This window comes from Rhinopithecus bieti, unplaced genomic scaffold, assembly GCF_001698545.2.
Source record: "Rhinopithecus bieti isolate Rb0 unplaced genomic scaffold, ASM169854v2 scaffold_33444, whole genome shotgun sequence".
In the NCBI taxonomy this organism is placed as follows: domain Eukaryota; kingdom Metazoa; phylum Chordata; class Mammalia; order Primates; family Cercopithecidae; genus Rhinopithecus; species Rhinopithecus bieti.
In genome coordinates, this window is record NW_016814544.1 from 1,150,000 (window position 1) to 1,154,363 (window position 4,364).

Genomic DNA, 4,364 nt, shown 5'->3' on the forward strand with positions numbered 1-4,364 from the left:
TTCTTTCTTTCCTTTCTTTCTTTCCTTTCTTTCTTTCCTTTCTTTCTTTCCTTTCTTCTTTCTTTCTTTCTTTCTTTCTTTCTTTCTTCTTTCTCTTTCTTTCTTTCTTTCTTTCTTTCTTTCTTTCTTTCTTTCTTTTCTTTTCTTTCTTTCTCTCTCTCTCTCTCTCTCTCTTTCTTCTCTCTCTCTCTCTTTCCTTCCTTTCTTTCTTTCTTTCTTTCTTTCTTTCTTTCTTTCTTTCTTTCTTTCTTTCTTTCTTTCTTTCTTTCTTTCTTTCTTTCTTTCTTTCTTTCTTTCTTTTCTTTCTTTCTTTTCTTTCTTTCTTTTCTTTCTTTCGTTTTTTTGAGACGGAGTCTCGCTGTGTCACCCAGGCTGGAGTGCAGTGGTGTGATCTTGGCTCACTGCAACCTCCACCTCCCGGGTTCCAGCAATTCTCTGCCTCAGACTCTTGAGTAGCTGGGATTACGGTTCCTGCTGCCACACCCAGCTAACTTTTTTGTATTTTTAGTAGAGACAGGGTTTCACCATCGTGGCCAGGCTGGTCTTCAATTCCTGAGCTCGTGATTCACCCGCCTTGGCCTCCCAAAGTGCTGGGATTACAGGCATGAGCCACGGTGCCCCGCTGCTCAATTCTTTCTTTCTTTTTTTTCTTTTTTTTTTTTTGGAGATAGGGTTGCGCTCTGTCACCCAGGCTGGAGTGCAGTGGCCTGATCATGGCTCATTGCAGCCTGGAACTCCTGGGTTCAAGTGATCCTCCCGCCTCAGCCTTCTGAGGAGCTAGAACCACAGGCTCATGCCACCACACCTAGCTAATTATTTTATTTTATTTTATTTTATTTTATAGAGATGAGGTCTTGCTGTTTTATAGAGATGAGGTCTTGCTATGTTGCCCAGGCTGTCTTGAACTCCTGCCTCAGCCTCTCAAAGTGCTTGGATTACTGGCATGAGCTATTGTACCCACCCAGATCTTTTAAAAATGTGATCATGTCATTCTGTTTAAAACCCCCTGGCCGGGCATGGCGGCTCAAACCTGTCATCCCAGCACTTTAGGAGGCCGAGGCAGGTGGATCACGAGGTCAGGAGTTCAAGACCAGCCTGGCCAAGATGGTGAAACCCCATCTCTACTAAAAATACACAAATTAGCTGGGCATGGTGGCAGGCACCTGTAATCTCAGCTACTTGGGAGGCTGAGGCAGGATAATTGGTTGAACCTGAGAGGTGGAGGTTGCAGTGAGCTGAGATCACACCACTGCACTCCAGCCTGGGTGACAGAGGGAGACTCCGTCTCAAAAACAACAACAATAACAAAAAACAAACAAAACAAAACAAAACAAAAAACCCCATAGGTTTTCCTCTACCTAAGAATAAAAATACAAACTTTATTCTCTGAACTATAGAAAACTTCACAGTCTGATTCTCATCTATTCCTCCATCCTCCTCATTTCCAATGCTCTCTGCTGGGTCCAGTATGTTTCAGCTCCATACCTCAGGGCTTATATCTTCTTACTTACTTGGCTGCTTCTTATCATTTAGATTTCAACATTTTCTTTTCTTTTTGTTTTTTTGAGACGGAGTTTTCTCTTGTTTGAGATGGAGTGCAATGGCGCATTCTCCGCTCACAGCAACCTCTGCCTCCCGGGTTCAAACGATTCTCCTGTCTCAGTCTCCCAAGTAGCTGGGAATACAGGTATGCACCACCACGCTCGGCTAATTTTGTGTTTGTAGTAGAGATGGGATTTCTCCATGTTGGTCAGGCTGGTCTCAAACTCCTGATCTCAGGTGATCTGCCCGCCTTGGCCTCCCACAGTGCTGTAATTACAGGCATGAGCCACTGCGCCTGGCAGATTTCAACATTTTCTTTCTTTTTTTCTTTTTTTTTGGAAGCAAGGTCTCCCCTGTTTCCCCGGCTGGAGTGCAGTGGCGCAGTCATGGCTCACTGCAGCCTTAATTTCTCAGGGTCAAGTGATCCTCCCACCTCAGCCTCCTGAGTAGCTGGGACTACAGGCACACGCCACCACATGTGGCTAAAGATTTCAATTTAAATGTCACCTCTCCAGAGAGTTTGCACCTGACATCCAATCTGGAGCAAGCCACAAGTCATTCCCATCAATCTGTCTGAAATCAACATAGTGGTCCATCTGACTTTTGTTTATTAATCCTCTCATTCTTTCCTAGAGAAAGAATTCTTTCCTATTCTCTATGAAAACAGGAAACTTTTCTTTTTCTTTTTATTTTTTGAGACGGAGTCTCGCTGTGTCGCCCAGGCTGGAGTGCAGTGGCGCGATCTCGGCTCACTGCCAGCTCCGCCTCCCGGGTTTCCGCCATTCTCCCGCCTCAGCCTCCGAGTAGCTGGGACTACAGGCGCCCGCCACCGCGCCCTGCTAGTTTTTTGTATTTTAGTAGAGACGGGGTTTCACCGTGTTAGCCAGGAGGGTCTCGATCTCCTGACCTCGTGGTCCACCCGCCTCGGCCTCCCAAAGTGCTGGGATTACAGGCTTGAGCCACCGCGCCCGGCCGAAAACAGGAAACTTTTCTAATCTTGTTATCCTTGACATCTGGTGGAGTACCTGGCTCACAGTAGGTGCTCAAAAACACCCAAGTGGAACTAGTCTTTTTATTTTCTATTAATTGAGTGTGAACTGTTTTTCCCTCAGTGTGTATTAATGCTTATTATACTTTATTTTGAGATAGCCATTTTGGATTATTTACTGATTTATTGAGGGAGACAGGGTCTTGCTCTGTCATCCAGGCTGGAATGCAATGGCGTGATCACAGCTTACCACAGCCTTAACCTCCCAGGCTCAAGTGATCCTCCCACCTCAGCCTCCCAAGTAGCTGGAATCACAGGCTTGTCCCACCACACCTGGCTAATCTTTATTTTTTTGTAGAGACAGTTTTCCTGTTTCAGATAAATTTAAATTTTAACGTATTTTTCACCACTAAGTTATCTTTTTTGATTTGTATGTAATTCTATTTTATTTTATTATTTTTTTTTTGAGATGGAGTCTCTGTCACCCAGGCTGGAGTACAGTGGTGCAATCTTGACCCATTGCAATCTCTACCTCCTGGGTTCAAGAGATTCTTCTGCCTCAGCCTCCCAAGTAGATGGGATTACAGGCACGTGCCACCACACTCGGCTAATTTTTGTATTTTTAGTAGAGAAGGGGTTTCACCATGTTGGCCAGGCTGGTCTCGAACTCCTGACCTCAAGTGATCCACCTGCCTCAGCCTCCCAAAGTGCTGGGATTACAGGCTTGAGCCACCATGCCTGGCCTATTTTAAATGTTCATTAATTTTAAATAACTTGACCAGGAATATATAACTAGCAAGCTAAGAGACTTTATTCACTCATTTAGTTGTTGCTAAATATGAGATACAAGGTTGAGCTCTGGGGATAGACCATGAACAAGAAAGACACTATTCATGGAGCTTATCTTCTTTTTTTTTTTGAGACAGAGTCTCACCCTGTCACCCAGGCTGGAGTGCAATGGTGCGATCTCGGCTCACTGCAACCTCTGCCTCCTGGTTTCAAGCAATTCTCCTGCCTCAGCCTCCGGAGTAGCTGGGATTACAGGCGTGTGCCACCACGCACCACGCCTGGCTAATTTTTTGTATCTTTAGTAGAGACGGGTTTTACCATGTTGACCAGGCTGGTCTCAAACTCCTGAAATCGTGATCTGCCCGCCTTGGCCTCTCAAAGTGCTGGGATTACAGCCGTGAGCCACCGCGCCCAGCCCATGGAGCTTATCTGCTGATGGGGGAGACAGAAATATACATACACACAAATGAAAACAAAAGAAAAAGGAAGACAAAATACTTTAAAGTTGTAAGCAGTGATGTGAAGGAAACAAACAAGACCAATCTGCCTGTAGAAAATCATACAACATTCTAGTATGTGGCTCTGATCTAGGAACAAATGAATCAAGAAACATTTTTGTGCTGATTGTTTTCCTTTGATAATTATCTTTGGCTTTTGAACTTGCTATGGAGGACTAGGAATTGATGGGGAATAGAGGTAGAAAATGTGATAAAATAAAAGGAGAAGATTTTTAGGTAACGAGGCTTAAAGGCTGTTCATATCTTTGTTATAATGTATTCATTTTCAGCTGTAGTTTGTTTAAGCCCCATCAAACAAGTGCTGTAATGCATGTTTGGTTTTTCAACACTTCTGAGGAAAGTCCTTTTTTGGCCACCATAGACCAAATATAGGTCTATGAGACGATAAACCATATATAAGGGAGTGGATAATGACTACATCAGCATGATTAAAAGCACATTCATGCTGAGGAGTTGAATTCCAGTTTAGCTTGGTAAAGATTTAGCTAGGTAAAGGTCAGATTATGGTTAATAATGTGTTACTTTAA